Source organism: Micrasema longulum, unplaced genomic scaffold (assembly GCF_059751315.1).
Source record: "Micrasema longulum isolate JH-2025_06_02 unplaced genomic scaffold, ASM5975131v1 h1tg000155l, whole genome shotgun sequence".
Lineage (NCBI taxonomy): Eukaryota > Metazoa > Arthropoda > Insecta > Trichoptera > Brachycentridae > Micrasema > Micrasema longulum.
This window is the reverse complement of record NW_028277360.1, coordinates 91252-109495: the sequence shown is the minus strand read 5'-3', so window position 1 is coordinate 109495 and position 18244 is coordinate 91252. Positions and strand designations below refer to the sequence as shown.

The following is an 18244-nucleotide window of genomic DNA, read 5'->3' as shown; positions in this document are numbered from 1 at the left end:
ACACAGTCCGATGTATTTAAATATGATTCTACGCTCCTTCTGGACTATTCTTAATTCTGTGATAAAAACATTTCAAAAATGGTTTTAATAAAAATTAACTACTTTGAATCGTCAAATGGTTATAGTGAACAATCAATTATAGCGTTGTTATGTGTTGTAATGGATTGCCGGTTTCCGGTTAGTCATTTGTTCAACTTTTTGTGTATTTTGACAGCTACGGGGTTCTACCGACGACAACTCGTGACTTCATAGGCAGAGTAGTTATTTGAATTATAAAACTTTAAAAATCATAGCAATGATAATACGATACATAAAAATAAAAATAGACGTGTTTTTTTGCTTATTTTGATAGCTCATTGATGAAAATAAATTAACTTCCCCATTAAACGAGAAAATCAATAAAGTTTTCCCGAATTTTAAAGAAAAGTAAATATGAAATGTGTCAAAAATTTTGTAATAAAACAGAAAAAAAATCATAAACGTTTTCTAAGAATAAACAAAAATACCAAATGCAAACACTGTGCCATTCACATGCATATATACTTATATACTGACATTTACATGCATACATTATGCACATATACGTTCATTACATGCTTTACATATGCATGTATATAATATAAAATACACAATAATATATATGAAAAAATAACATTTTCAGGCGTTGCCTAGTATATAGGTGAAATAATTCAATTAGATGAATCTCACCCGCATAAATTAAGGTTTCAGCTCTTTAACTTCACAAACATCAACAGATGAAAAAATTAAAGGAATATAGATGTTGAAATATAGGCAGAATGGTGAATGTTACACAGTGTGTAAAGTGGCCACTTAAATCAGCCATTGACAGGTCATAAGCCCTGTAGATGCCTGGACTTCAATATTACCTTTTCTTAAATGTTCTTCATCTCTGTTGTAATATGTTAATATATGTATGTACTATGTACGAATAGTTATCCGAAATAATCCTCTCCATGAAGGATTATTCTATTGATATGCAGTTAAAATGTCTACATTACCGCCAGCGTAGTAGCTAGGGGCTGGCCAGGCGGACGGCTGCCAGGGGCGCAACACCCAGGGGGGTCCACTTTGCAGACCCACAGCCTTCCGTTCTCTTTCTCTTCTTAGATGATAAGTCTTGGGTGGCGCAAAATTCAAATCTTTCCAGAGGCGCTCATGACTGAGGCGCTCGACGCTGATTACCACATACTAATATCACTTTAATTTTTACAGGAAATTAAGGTAACGATAGTTTTTTCTATTTTGTAAGTAAATGAGAATTTAATCTTGTACAACAAAAAGCAGAATAGAAACCATTATTTTGAAAAAGATACGGATAATCAATCACATCGTTTAGAGTTTTGAAAATATAAATTAAATCAAACATAATCATTCTCACATGTATTCGAAATTATATAACTTCAAATTACTAATTAACTATAACAGTGTAAGCCACTCTCTAAGTACAGGAGCTAGTCTCTTTTGGAAAATTATAGTTTTAAGAATTAATAAATACATAAAAGTAGATTGTAATAGGAAAAAAATACACGCAACATTTTATAAATGAAGTAATAAAAAAAAATTGTAATTTTTATACTAAATATTAAATTGAACATTTTTTTCCAAATATTTTTATACAAATACTGTTTATTAATTCATTCAAAATTACACTAGTTTAAATATTAATGAACTTATTAAGGCTTTTGAGGCTATGTCCGTGTCAAGCTACGATAAATAACAATAAAAATACATAGTAAAATTAATTAGATTAAATTATAATGACATGTGATGCAATACAATAACAATCTAAAAAAGGTATAGGTAATAAATAATAAAATTTCAAAGAATACAATGCAAAAAAGATAATCAGAAATAATTAAAAAAAATTAACTATACAAACTAAAAATCACACATAATCAAATATACAAAATAATGGTATCATTAAAATCAATAAAATAATAGTCAAATATAGTAGTATCAAAAAAAAAACGAAATCAGAGTTTCATTGAAATCAACAGAAAAATAATATATTTATATATATAAAACATATAAAACTAGAAACTCCCTCAATAGTAAGAAACATAAGAAATAAGAGCAATAAATCATATGCTAAATAATAGTACGTACTAAATTAAATAATACAAAAATACGTAGTGAAAAAAACATAAAAAATACATAAAAAGATTTTTAAAAAAAAGCTGTGTGTGGGCAAATATGCTCGAAAGAGTTTTCCAGGATTGCTAAATATGTAAACAAAAATAAGTAAGTATAATTTGAATTTTATTTTGATATGGGTGGTGACGATATTACGCAATAAATACACATTATTATTAATTCATTATCATCATTTCCTTTCCACATCGAATGGGCACTGCATTGGTACATCTATCGCAGTGTATCTTGATCATTTTGTTACATGAAGGCAAGATGATCAGTCTTACGCTTCAGGTACCAGTCCAGGGCCTATGAAATATTCTGGTGTGATAACACCCTTTTAAATAAATATTTCATATCAAACATGTCAGGAATCGAACCTCTCGCATGGCAGGCAAACGCGCGGACCATTACACCACGAGGTTGACAATTATTAATTAGTAGACCAAAATCCTTTAATACCAAAGTAACCTAGTTTAAAGCTTATCCTGTGAAAATATCAAGGAACACAGGTGTTAGACAAACAAACGAGAAATATCGCAAACCTACACCTTATACATATTATATTATACATAAACAGATTAGTAAGATTTCATGAATATATTTATAAACACACACGCTTTTATAACCAATATCACGACCTGCTTCCTAAATACAAGATAAGTTTGCTATTGAAAAGAGATACGCATCTATCAATTGTATTAACCGGGATTATGACAGATCATAAGTACTGTAAATGCCGAGACTTTGATATTCACTTCTCAAGAAGTTCTCCATCTTTTATCTATGATTCCAATTTAGTAAAAAAGTATATTACCCTCGACGAGTTGAGTTGTTTTATGTTTCTTTTTTATGTATCCCATTTTGTTACACAAAAAACAATTAAACAATTGTTAATAGACTATTGTAAGAAGCAGAAAAAAAAATGTGTATCTCATTATTGGCGCTATGATTTTTTAAAGTTTCGTATTTATGAAACTACTGCGCGTGTGACGTTTCAAGTTCTCTTCCGCATCTTCTCAGTCGGTTCTTCCCATTAGTCCGTTGAACTACCTTAAACCGGAAATATTCAACAACTCTTCTATTATTGGTTGATTCATATGACTTCGTTCAAAGTAGTTCGTTTTTATTAAAATATTTTCAATTATTTTTTTAGAAATTTTGCCGTACAATAAATTATTAATAGCATTAAAATGCTCTAATTTTTACAGCGCGTAAAAAAACGTTATTTGTATCCGATTTCCAGTAGGGCTGAAGTGCCTCATTGTGGCAAAAACGCAACAGTTAAACTTTTTAAGACTTATTTTTTGGAGCAGCTGGCCATAACTACGGAAAACTTTCTATTAGAGGTAGAGTGAGTTTATAAGGCTAACATTTTACTTCATAAAAATGGATATTCTACTAATATCTGTGTTATTTTATGAATTAAAAAAAAATATATAGAACCTCAAATGTGTAATCTCCGCCAAGAATCCAACCCAGTACCTCTTGTAGGATAAACAGCTGCCACGCGTTAGTCCCTGCATTTAAGAACTCTGCTAAATTATTGATCTTATATTAAGTGATACGCTATTTTAAATTAGGAAAAAATTCAGTAATTGCACGTAGTAATTACATTCTGATTTCTTGGGGAAAATTTACCAAAACAAAGGAAGTAAATTAATGTAATATGTTTACATTGAGACATCCGGTTTTAAAAGCAATTAATTTTCGAGTGTTTTCTTATCACGAAATAGCGTCGACTCCGAAATAGATTTTCAGTGCGACTGAGCAATTTCCTAATTAAATTATGTCTCCTTAAAATGTGAACATAAATATTATTATAAATATTATTATAGAATCCTTTGTACGTAGGTACAACGTACAGTAAAAAGGAAGTATAAATGCGATTCTATTTCGCATTTGAAACATCAACACAGGGCACTACGTCATCATATATCACCGATCATTTGTAAGAATATACTGTTTCATATGTTGGATGTTATTTAATATTTTTTTGTTAAACTTTGTGCTCAAGCTCGGCTACTCTCAGGAAAAGGAGATCGAGTAGAGATAAGTTAACTTTGCAGTGAAGTGTTGGCGCGTTTGCTTAGTATGCTTGATGTTCTTAGTTAAATTCCTGGCAGGTAGGATGTAAAAATATTGGTTTGAAAGGTGGTTCTACGCTGCAATATTTCACCGTTCCTAAAACTGATCACCTTATCTCTTCCGTGTAGTAAAAATGATCAAGATATGCTACAATTGAAGTTCCAGCGGGGCGCATACGCATCACTAGGTGCGGATAGGAAATTTACGATGATGAATGTGTATTTAAAAGTAGACATAATAAATTTAAAAAAATACTAAAGCTTGATAAATAACCTTAAACAAAACAAACAAAAAGTCGTATATAACTGCTAGAAACATGGGAGTCAAGTCAAATTCGATTGTTCATGCCAGATTTTAAAACCAGTTGAGCACATTAAATGTCTAGGAATAATTATTGTCAAAAATCTACGATGGAAGGTTCAGGTCCAAACGCTGGTTTCTAGATTAAGAAAACTGTCATGTATTCTGCTCACTTAGACATCTTGAACATGAGCACTCTTAAAACTGTGTATTTTGCTCTTTTCCAGTCAGTGGCTACTGATGGTATAGTAGGCTGGGGAGGTTGCGCTGCGTCTATCATGAACCCCCTAATAAACGTACAAAAATGAATACTAAGAGTGATGCTGCGTTGTCCCCCCACTTTACCATCTGAGACATTGTTCCAATTCATAAAGGTACTGGACATTAGACAATCGTTTTTGAAAGAGTCATTGACACATTTCTGGTAATTTATTTATTTGTTAAAGGACATTGTCCATGTATACAATTTAAAGGGTTTAAATATTACAATAAAAGAATAGTTTAAAACATCAAAAAAATAAAAGAAGCATTGACAAACATAAGGGACATCAAGACAAGATTTGGACTATTTATTTAGTGCTCGTTTAAATCGTTGTAAACGTAAACCAAAAAAGTCCACATCTTGTCTTGAGTTATTAATACGACAAAGACGGGTCATTGGAGAATTAAGGCCATAGTTTGTTCTACGCTGATCGATAATCAGTACTTCATTGCAGTACGTCATGCGGGTACAAGAGTAAATTCCAGTAGAATGCTCATACGAGGTTTTCCGGTAATTTGAATTATTAGATTCCAAAAACACGTACGACGTTTGCTCAGAGGAATTTCTCTTTTGTAGGCCAAAGAGTGTCAATGTACTGAATGAACATATTAAGTTCTCCAAAATGAAAACCATTTTCAGGAGCAGTGTGCAAGTCTGGATTTTGTCTAAGGGAAGAGACCATTGCAGGAGACTGCTGCGAGATATTGCATAGATTTATATACTAGTAAGCGTGTTGTACAGATGCCCTTTGAAATATATGTATCATTATGTAATAATATATTTTATTTTTTTAATTTTGCTATTATTGAATTATGTACGTGCTTCCACTTTGCATAATGTTGAAACCCAACTCAACACAGGGTCCTTGGCCTCATAGAATTTGGGATACGTTATTATAGTATTTTTTTGTAATATGTATGTATTTGTATAAATATATATATTTTTTAAGTTGTAGTAAAACGGGGATCGAACTTCGGACCGCGAGTCCGTGACACTATCACGAAACCATAAGCCAATTTAAATGTTTTAATTGCACTTATTTAATTATATTTTAAAAGACAGTTGAAAATTAAAAAACCAAAATTTAGAAAAAAATATTCACAAAAGATATTATTTGTGTAAAATATTAAATTCAATTAAAAAATATGTTGAGTTATTTCCGTGTCTGTATTAGTGTGTACGCATAATAAGTACCGTTATAAAAGGCTGTACTGTTATTGTCTAAAGGTCAAGATCGCGTGGATGACCATTTTCAAAGCCGATCAACGTCGCCATTTTTGCGTATGTCAATTTTTCCCATTCAAAATATACATGTCTATGGCTCGTAAGGGTTGTGATGAATATTTAAAAAACCGTTGTTAAAACTGTCGCCTCAGCAATCCATTTCAATATAATACATTTACATAGAAACACGTTCTGATATATGTGGGTATGTTTTTTTAATGAAATAGTTTTAAAACAGTACTTAAGAGAACAAAGAAAGCCAAAAACGAGTTATTAGGAGTAAAATAGTTTAATAATTTAAGAGTGCGTAGCGAAGTATTAGTAGGATATAATATCTGTATCATAAATGGCTTATGTTTTGTGAGTTACCAAAAGAGATTAGGGTTGCTGGGTCTATTGCATCGTTTCGTGAGATGGCGATGATTTTTATTAAAAACGAATAACTATATAGGTAGATCATTGGAAAGCGTCTGGATTTTATAACAATGTTTTGTTTTTGTATATATATTGTTTATTAGCTAAGGTATATCTAGGAGTTCAAATTTTAATTGCACCACTATCTAAAATAAAAACATTACATTACATACGGAAACTAAAGAGAACGTAGTCATTAACGATACTAATTTATGTGTTACCCAAATTTAAAAAATGGTGCACAAAAACACCAATAATATGTATATTATAATATAAAAAAAACGACTAATCCATCAAAACCAGCCGATGACAAGTCATAAGCCCTGTTTATATCCTGATTTCAGAACAGGTATTAAATTCTCAAAATAAGAAATTGATCGCTTTAAATGTACTTAGTATAAAATTGGTGCAATAAACATCGTATTCATAAATTGACTCATTTAAAATTTTCACAAAATCGCCGAAAATACAAATCACTTTTAATGTTTCGATCCTTATCATGATTTTTTTAAATAAACAAGACGCAATATAGAAGGGAATATAGAAGTCTAGGGATCTACAGGGCTTATGACCTGTCATTGGCTGGTTTAAGTAGCCACTTTACACACTAATCCAGTTTCTGTTTACAAAAATTTGGACAAATTCAAAACATTGTTGATACTTCATCTACGTTTTATAATGTTTATTACGAATTGTTACTTGTACGCAAAGAAAAGAGGTTTACAAAAATGATTATTTTTCAATAATAAAATATACGGGTAATTTAAGTAGTTAATTTAATTTTCAGAAAAGAACACGAACTTTTTTACAGCGCATGTTTTAAACATAGAATTTTATTACTCTCGTATGCACCGAGGTGATAATATGCACGAGCATACCAACATAGGTAGGTATACCTCCGATATCAACGTTGTGCACATAAAGTTTGGTGTGCTGTATACTACGTAGTGTGCGGACTGCAGGTTATACACATTATGTGCTACCACATTTACTTATTACATATGCAAAGCGGACAGAGAAAACGATGAACACACATGTTTTCTTTTTCCATATAGAAAAGCGAAATCACGAGGATTTAATATTTTTTGTTCCGCAGTACATTTTTTGTTGTGTACGGAAAGTTTTACTTGTTAATCAATACTTCAATAAGAAAAGATTCGTCTGTCTTCTCGAGTGTTGTGTACCGATTTAGAATATATTATTAAAGGTATTGTAAATGAATGCCGTATTAAAATATTCAGAATATTTTATAAATATTTCATTTACACAGATGTGTTAGTGGAAAACAGTGATAAAGCCATTGTTACAACCGATTTTACGATTATTTTTCATATTGGCGTAACTAATACATTTTCACTCAAGGGCGACACATCGCTTGTTCGTGAGAATGTAACTTAAGTGTGTTGGATTTATTGTCCCACTATCGTACGCTAAAGGAAATCCATACGATCGCGTACAGTAAAACGACGATAAAATAAATATTTCGTTATTACCGCGTATCTGTACGAATACTCGAAGAAACCGTGTCACCACGGCTTAGCTAAGGAAATGTATTCGAGTCGTACTAATTACGAATGCAGTTTACAATTATTGCGGAGGTAGAGTGCGGGGCAGGTATTCCGTATTTCGGACATCGATCATTGCAGACCTTGCAGATAGAACGTAACAGAATAAGTCATATTTTCTAGCACAAGTGGATGGTCTCCGGTATTACGTAGCCGTGTAATTATATGCAGGTAGACGGTAAGTATCGACGAGTCTTACGTAACATCATTTGCTGGGTATGAGCGAGGTTAGCGCGCTGTCAACTCGGTACGGGTTTCCAAGAAGTGCAAATACCCTTCGTTCACGAGCTGGGCGGGATGGTTCTAAGAAGGAGTGCTGGATTCACGGTTAGATAATACGGATGGAGCGTACAGTATGGTGTTAGAGCGGTTGACGATTGACGCCTGACGCCTAACGGACAACATACACAGGCCATTATCCGGCGTGTCGGAGTCAGATGCCGGGAAATATACGGGCTTTCATATGCAAATTCTTACGCAGATATCTAGGTCAACTGAGGAACGACCTGGAATCTAATATTTGGAGATTGGCTGATAAGAATCACTCGTGATTCCAAGGATATTCGAGTAAAGTGGATTAAGCAAATAAAGATACAATAAAAAAACGCGATAAACTCGCAAAATTATGAATTATGTACATTCATATTTTATAAAAGAATCACGATATCGAGATTATTGTTTTACAAAGACTAAAATAAAAACTGCAAGTTTTTGAAGTAAATTAAAAACGATTGCAAATACGCGAAACAAGAAATGAAGTTTCGACGGGCGGAGCTATTTTACAAGATCCCTTCAAAAACATTATTTATAATGAGATAAAACAACTTGTAGATACCTCCGTTAAGGTTCGCCTACATTATCTACCTACAGAGTTGTTTATGGTGTCGAAGATAAATGATTAAAATTCAAAGTGAGCCCTGCGTATGCAAAACTTAGTTGCAGGACAAATGAGTGAAATATCACGGTCTGAAGACTGACAACGTACCCATATTCCCACTGCTCGAAGATAAATATGTATGTACGAAGTTAGACATGTTATGTATGACAATGGACAGGAGAACGGAGCTGGTAAGAGATGGTAGGTGGCACAGCTCATACACACCTCGGATAGCTTTCTGTTTCACAATGGATATGTGTTATTTGTTATTTCAATCATGTCTCGAGTCGTTTGACTACAAGAATAGCGGTGGACAGTGGACTGTGGACGATAGTGTGCCGCTTCTTCTCTCAACACTCCCACGTGGCGGGGATGCGGCGTGCGGCGTGCGGCGTGCGGTGTGCGGCACGCGGCGGGCGCTAATTACACGCCTTTCCTGTACCACTATCATCGCGCGTCGCGCCTACCATTACCTAGCTACATACCGGCCATACCTACGGGAATACTCCCGCAGTTCACCTAAACATCAGTAGCTGTCGGCAGCTTGGCGGCCTCCGTGGTGTAGTGGTCAAGACGCTTGACTCACGCACGGAAGGTTCCGAGTTCGATTCCCGGTGAGAACACAAAAAATAAAAATGTGATTTTTCTCAAGCCTGGATGCTCTGTGATGTAATTCACCACTGTAATTAGGCCTCTTGGCCTGTTGTGGGGCAAAAAAAAAATGTTAAAAAAGTAAAATGTAAAAAAATGTAGCTAATGTCCATGTTCAGTCATTATACATCGAAGGTTTCATCGCCGAGGACTCGACTCACATACCGCTAATTACACAATGGAAACATCAAGTACTCGCAACACTAACCAACTTTGCTTCTCAAGAAGAACAAAAAGCTTAAAAATATTCCATCAATAAGGATGATTTTTTGTTCAATATTCCACGGTTCGAAAAAAAGGTTTCTTTTTTCTCTAAACGGCATTGTTATAAAATTATAAAAGCCCGGCAACGTCTAAGGTCACGTTTATCTGATGATGTCCTTAATGTAATCCAAATTCAAAAGGATATGGTTTTGTGTGTAATACAATAGACACAATACGGAATACAATGAAAATAGATTCCGTGTGGAAAAATATGGGAGCGTCCCGCCGTAGATTAAGTATATGGAAACGGGGAGGTAAAAAATCTATAATGTCTTGTTGACACTGGTAGTGGGACAATGCTCGTATAATGAGAGGACATTGTCAGTCGGAACTAAACCGAGGGAAATGTTCATTCCTATCTAATCCTGAATGTTTTATTCAGCACAGCCCTAACTCGTGAAACTTTTGTTATAACACGTGTCGATCGTTTAACTTTTCCCAGAAAACTTGTCATTTTCCGCCTCTTTTTAAGTTTATTCTTGTCAAAACGCTCGAGAAATAGATCATTGTTTTGTTGAGTAAATAACCGAGTACGGAGGTAGTGACTAGTACTAACGATCATTTGAATCATTTTTATTTTATTTGGTCAAACAAAAACAAACAAACAAACCATCACGCCGTTTCCCCGTAAGGGTAGGCAGAGAAGATAGAACGCCACATAATTCTATCTTTGCATACAGATCTCGCTTCCCCTACATTCATACATCTTATCAAGCACGCGCGCCGATTATTCCGACTTTTAACATGTCCATCTTCAAGTATTTATTGGATTTGGTCATGCCGTGTCTTTCTCGGTCTTCCTCTATTTCTGCATCCATCAACATTCGCACTGTAAATATTCTTAGTCGTTCTTTCGCTGTTCATTTGTTCTACATGTCTAAACCAGCGCAGAGCTCCTTTCTTGATTTAGTCGGTAATGCTCATATCAGTCTTGCACAATGTACGGATCTCAGCATTTGTGCATCTATTGTAAATAGTTTTACCACACATTCGTTAAGCTCAAATTTAGTTTATAGCTTGGGTCAGGTTTATTAGCTAACAAAAATAGCATAAAAATCAAAATGTAGTTTTTACACACATTGTTATTACACGCATAATTATTATAGTAGTGCGCGTGTATAAAAATATAAAATAAATTTGTAATATAATTAGATAAAAATATATTACAATTGTCAAAACAAAGGTCGCACGTTTGTATACTAATAACGCAAGGTTTATTTAAAAAAACACAAAATACATAATAATTTTACAAAATCGTGAAAACAGCGGCAAACATGCGTTCATAAAAAATAAGCAATATTAAATACGAATAAATATTGATGGAAACCACGAAGTTGATTATTGTTGCACGAAAAATATAAAGTTATAAAATAACTCACGATTTTGCTGTAAAATGAATTGTGAGCACGGTTCATTATGTTATTCTTGTGACTGATAATGCCCAGGAATGCAACATGTCACATGACACGATAATCACTTCGGTGTTGTTAAATTTATTGGGAAAACATTACGATAAAAATCGTGGAAAGCATTTCTTGGCACCTTAGAACAAAAATGAACGGTTTTTGTTATTGAAATACCGTAGTAAATATTAATGGGTACATAATTTTTGTAAATAAAAGTAGGAAATATAATAAAAAGAGTCGATTAAACAATTTATGTACCAATTTATCATACCATCAGCTGGAATTAATAAAAAAAGAATAATATTATTTTTTTTAAAATTATTTGAAAACAGTAAAAACAAAAGCGTAAATATTGAGATTGCTCAATATAAATTGCATAAATTACTTGCTACGCACAAAGATCTTTAGTAATTTGTGTGAAAAAACTTACTACCTAGAAACATATTTTAAAGACCCCCAGGTGGTGGACCCCAAGAATACTAAATTAAGAGACCCTATAAAAGGAAAGTAGATAACCACAGAGGGGATGGACTGACGACTGGGAAAAGAAAATTATGGGAAATTTTGGAAGAGGCCTATATCCAGCAATTGAGACAAACAGGCTGATAAGGAGAAAATAAGAATGTGGAAAAATGGTTTATAAAAATAAAAAATAATAATTATATTAAGCTTTTTAGTCAGTATTTTTATTAGGTATTTGCTTTAAAATCATCTGAAAAAGTTATCTCTAATTAATTATATATTATAATATGTTGTTTTCAATAAACAATTCTAATTTTTCCTGAAAATATTAAATGAAACTGAAACCATAGCAAAGTTTTTCACACTGAAAAGGTTCATAAACATATATGTATATATGTATGTATAAGTTGTTTCTATACAAAAGAAAACTACAAGATTTACTTTGAGATAAAAAGCAGCTAACTGCTTATTTTTAATTAGAAAATACGCGATTATGTTTTGATTAACATTTTATGACGTAAATTTATAAAGCTAGTTGATACATAAACACGCGAGTTATATTACATATTATAATGTTCAATACGTAGGTACGGAAAGGGGAATTATGTCATATAATTTAATATTACCATACTAATAAGAAAAACAAAGAAATTTTATGTCTGTTTCGACATTTGATATTTCGTATTTCTGAATTGTTCATTTTTTATGACTGGAACCTATCTATGCGTAAAACCTTTAACTTTTTATTTCTTTTTTACACTTGTAAAGGTATACAATCGAAAATTGTTATTTATAACAAAAATCATAGGTTTTATGCGATAGTTTTTGCAGAATATTTTTACTTATAATAAAGATATTATTTTCTAAACTGGGTTTTATCGTTTTGTTTTCATGTTATTTTTATATTATTTTTCTTTGGGTTTGACCGAAATCTTTCCGAGAAAGCTATGCGGCTCCCAGCGAGACTAGGATAGTTTGCGAGCCAATACAAATTTTCTCTCTCTTTTTGCTTTCCGTTATTTGGGCCGAACCCAATATCACATAATGCTAGCAGTTATCCTTCGGCAATGGTAAGTTAAGAAAAAAAAGGAGTGTGACAGTGGCAGAGGCTAGAATAGTTTAGTTAAGAATTTTTGCGATACAGGAGTTTTTATTCAATGGTTTTTTTACTTCAAGAGTACTATACGTTGTTGTAAAATTAATTAAATAAATAAAATTGACCAAAATATTTGATAATCGACTATTGCGAAATACCGAAGTAACTATTTAGAAGGTTTTGCAAAAGGTGCGTTTTCAGTTAATTCGACTAACGACTCGTTCAACATTCAAATTCCGGAATAAGGATTACGTGGTTTAACACTGCAATGAACCCATTGAAATGTGTTATACAGTTTCTGTTGAATCCATTACGTAAAAAGGGGCAGTTAAAGATATCGTAAACAGCAATTATGTTTAAAACTAATACGAAATTATTTTTAAAAAAATGATTAAAAAAGTTGATTTTTTAACAGTTATTATTTTTAATGATGGAAGTCAGTGCTAAATAAGCCCTTAACGTCATTGCGACCTACGTAGATCTCATGTGACGGGCATAGAATTAAGAATAGTCCAGAAGGAGCGTAGAATCAGATTTAAGTACATCGGACTGTGTTCAATAATTCCCCCGCTAAGCCCTATTTTCGCCGCGCGCATCCGCGAGGTCGCAGCGTAATGTTGCTTGATGGGAAAAAAAATCATAACACAAATGTAAGGTAAAAAAAAGCAATCGGTTAATTTCTCTAAAATTTTATTGTGCACGCGGAAATATTGATTGACACAACAGAGTAGATAAATAAAGGGTCATTTAATAAGAGTTATTAAACGAATGAACTTTAAACTTAAAATATTAATAAATTTTACTATACATAAAACGTATATTTTTATATCATGTTAAATAATATTTGATGTTTTAAAGATATTGTCCTTAAAATTTCCCCCACGGCGTTGTTTGATCCGAGGTCTAATTTTCATTAGTTCTTTTATTAGATGAGCAAAGTAGGGTAAAAAAAAGTTCTACCCTGGCAACACTAACAAAATTTCCATTTTGTTTCTTCGACAATCTGACAGATGGAAAAATAATTCAATTTTTAAGTAATGCATTTGTTATTCACACATTAATTTGCTAATTGCACATGAAATGTGATTGCATCCTGTTTTTTTAAGATCCTAGCCGTATTTCTACACTTTAAAAGGACACAACACGGCATTGTTGAATTCAAATCAAGAGTTGCGTACTGAGCGACGTCTACAATGAAACTAATTGGTCAAAACGTAAACCTACTCATTTATGAGTAGTTTATTCGCCTTCTGTTTGATGTGCGTATGCGGTTTCTGGACTATTCTTAATTCTATGGTGACGGGTCCCAGTAAGTTACTTCTCGCCGTATAATACACAAATTGTTCAATCTTTATCCCCTAGAGAGTGGTTAATTAAGGGATATTATTTTTTCCATGCGACTAATTTTTGCCACACTGATGATAAAACGTCAAAAAATATGAACACGTGAAATCGAACATGATGATTTTCATTACATACATTATTGCTACCTTAAACATTACTCAAAACACCTAATTAGGTTGAATTGCCCAAACGGTGTTAGTTTTGTTTCCCCTTTTGAAGCAGCTTTATTCACCATTTGACGTTTAATCATCAGTGTGGCCATTATATGAAGCAAAGTGTAAACGCATTAAAAAAACAAAAATCTCAAATTAATCACTCTCTATGGGGTAGAGAAAATATAATACCACCGAAGGTATTGTTTATAACCAAAAAGATCTGTGCTACGGGTATTTCTAATTGTGAAATTTGAGTAAAATATAATGCGTTTTAATGCATAATAATGCGTTTTAATGCATTAAAAAATGTATCAATTATCTCTATGCATTTGCTCCTACAACCTATATAATGTAAGGTGTATTCAATTATATTAGGTAACGTTTGCACATTAGTATGAAGTAAAACATTAAATTCATTTTATAGTGTTCTAACATAAACTTCAAGGCAAGATACGCATTAGACCATTTGTAACATCGTTTTCAATGTATGACACACTAATATATTCCTCACGTTGCCAATCCACACGGCTGCAATAAAAATAGTAAAACAGACAGTTTTATCAACGATTGTTTGCGTAAGTCTAAATCACATACATGGATTTAACTAAAAATCCACTAATCTAAGGAGTACGAGAGTTGAAAAATATTTTTCGTCAGTAAAAAATGTGTATATTTACACATGTTCAATTTAATAATAAAATTATAGATTTATGTATGTTATATATTTAAAGTTCGAGATTAGCAAAAATTTACAAATCTGCTTTCCTTCCATACTTTTTACTTTTATTTGCTTTTTATATATATTAATCATTTTTATGTTTTTTTTATTATGTATTTTTGTTTAATTTCATTAAGTACGTACTATTATTTGGCATATGATTTATTGCTCCTATTTCCTTTATTTCTTACTATAGTATTGAGTGAGTTTCTAGAATACATATCTCAAATTTCATTTCAATTATGCTTTTATAAATATATTATTTTTCTATTGATTATACTGATACTCTTATTTTGTTTTTTTTTTTAATACTACTTTATTTTACTATTATTTTGTTGATTTTAATGATACCACTATTTTGTATATTTGATTATGTGTGATTCTTAATTTGTATAATTTATAATTAAAAAATATTTCTGATTATCTTTTTTTGCATTGTATTCTTTGGAATTTGATTATTAATTACATTTACCTTTTTTTCTTGATTGTTATTTATGTCATTGTAATTTGATCTATTTAATTTTACTATGTATTTTTATTGTTATTTATTGTGGCTTGACACGGGCATAGCCTAAAAAGCCTTAATAAGTTCATAAATATTTAATTTTGATTTTTGAATGAATAAATAAATATATACTTACAATATACCTACAATATGCTAATATACTTACTACTTATTTTCTCAAACTGAACGGTTTGTGCAGGTAGGAAGAAATTGCAATATGTCCGACCTTATATGTATACGTATGCAATTGATAAATAAATAAAGTTTCAGATTTTTTACTTTGCAAAAATTAAGAAATAAAAGAGAGAAAAGTTCATGTTGAAAAATCGGAATCACGGTGAATGATGCACAGTGCGTAAAGTATTTTCATAAATCAATGACCCATCACAAGAAGTTCATCATTTTTTAAAACATTTAATAATGTATTATTATAAAAGTATTTTGTAAGCACAATTTAACTTAGTGAATAATATTAGTGTCCGGATAGAATGAATAATATAGTTTTGTGTGTTTTATTGAGATTTGTCCGACTCATAGTTGAATAGAACTTTGCCTGCTATGACTAAGATCCCGGGTTCGATTTCTAGAAATGTCGATATAAAATACGTACATGATTATTTTCTCTGCGACATTTCATATACTGAACCGTAAGAATTATTATTTATTATATTTTATTTATTTTATGTTTTAGAGAAATAAATAAAATAACTTGGTTTTATAAACCACTTTTTGTTCATACAACCGACTGGTTTCAGCAACTGCACGTTGGTTATATAATACGAGTAGCTAAAAAAAACTTTTTTAATAATAGCTAAAAAAAACTTTTTTTTAGCTATTATATAACCCTGAAGATGGTAACGTGTAGGTGCCGAAACTAGTCAGTTGTATAAATAAAAAGTGGTTCATAAAACAAAGATATTTTATTTATACCTCTACAATACAACAATGAACCCCAAAGTTAGTGCTACAAATATCCAAATAAAATAATAGAATTATTATTTACTTAACAAATTACAACAGGGATGGAGAATACCTTAAAGAAGGGAATATTTGTCTAGGCATTTACAGAGCTAATGACCTGCCATTGGCTGGTTTAAGTGGCCACCTTACACACTGTACAACATTTACAATTTTGCCTACGTTTGAACATCAATATTTCTTCAATTCTTCCATTTGTTGATTTTAGTGAAGTTTACTTATTTATTTAAACGCCTTGTAGACATGTTACATGTTTTACAGCATGTATGTTTATGTATATTTATACTAGTTACCTAAGTAGTAGTTTTAATTACTCATACATATAATTATTTCTTTATCATTTAGTGTTATTAAAAATTGTTATTTTGTTATTAATACGTATTGCTTTCGTAGTTTTTTTTTGCAGGTTCAAAATATTTCTTTGACCAAACATTTTCTTTTTGATAAATATTTTTATAACTGGTAATATAATTTTTAAACTGTGTATCTTTTTTTTTATTTCTTAATTTGTAAATAACTGTTTAGTATTAATTTGTTTTAATTACAATTTTTTACTTATAATTTCATTTAAATGTATGTTTTTTCTGTATTAGCAACTAATATGTAAAAGGCACTAAGTGCCGTTTATTCCAATAAAATAAAATAAAAATAAAATAAAAATAAAAATAAAAATAAAAATAAAAATAAAAATAAAATAAAAATAAAATAAAATAAAATATAAATAATAAATACAAAGTCCGGCAAATTATTTTACAAAAAAGTAGCAAATCAAAATGAATTAAGAAGAATAAGAAAAAATAATAATATAAAAAAAACATGATTACATATTAGTAAAAAATATATGGGTATACATGGAATACATTTATATATTGCAGCGAAGAGAATTATTATTTTTATGTTGCCTTCATGTATCCAATGATCCAGATACACAGCAATTGGAGCATTATTTCAGTGCCCTATGCTCCACTGGATGCGGACATAAAAAATGATGGGTTCAGTTTAATATGACATATAAACAAATAGGGGTACGTTTTCTTCAGCAAAGAAAGAAAGAAAGCGTAGAGAACCGTTATTAATTCGTAAAAATTAAAATAACAAACATGGTTTACGACATGGAAAAAACTCCCGCAATATTTTAAGTGATAATATTGATTTTGCATATTAATTCTCACCGGCGTACTCAGATTAACATTGGTTCTATTTTAAGAATGGCCATTGAATAATGTTGATCATACTAGATAGACACAAAGCCTCAGTGCAGAGCTAAATACTACTCGATTCCTATACAACGCGCGTAACTGCCTACGGACTTACTTATATACTTACTACATTAGTAGATAGGTAATGAATACATTAAAGATAGGTAGGTATGTCTACCTGCAGCTCGGAAGATTGGTGCGAAGGTCTCCGTAATTTACCTATAGACAATAATTGCGCTCGTATCTATTGAACGCGGTAAACAATGGATAGTAGTGACACGTTATGGAAACAATCATATTCATCAGATACTTATTGGTCTGTTGGCTGAGATTGCGTGTGGTTTGTTGAATGGTGGTTATGAACGTATTACAACAGAGATGAAGAACATTTTGGAGAAGCCCTGTGGATGCCTAGATTCCCTTCTCTAAAATATTCTTCAACTCCGTTGTGATATGTTAATATTAGCAGCTCCCTAAGGGGTTGAAACCAGTCCTTTAGACAAACTCAAAACATTTTTGAATGATGATTAGTTATTAATTAAAAGTAATTTTCGTTCGTTACAACTCGCTAAATTCACCCAT

At 31.6% G+C, this 18244-nt stretch overlaps 1 protein-coding gene across 7 annotated transcripts in view; it reads right to left on the bottom strand.

The window, feature by feature from the left end:
- The window catches only part of LOC148284094 (CUGBP Elav-like family member 1), a 120658-nt gene that overhangs the window by 27653 nt on the left and 74761 nt on the right, over positions 1-18244 (bottom strand). The gene's annotated exons all lie outside the window — the stretch shown is intronic.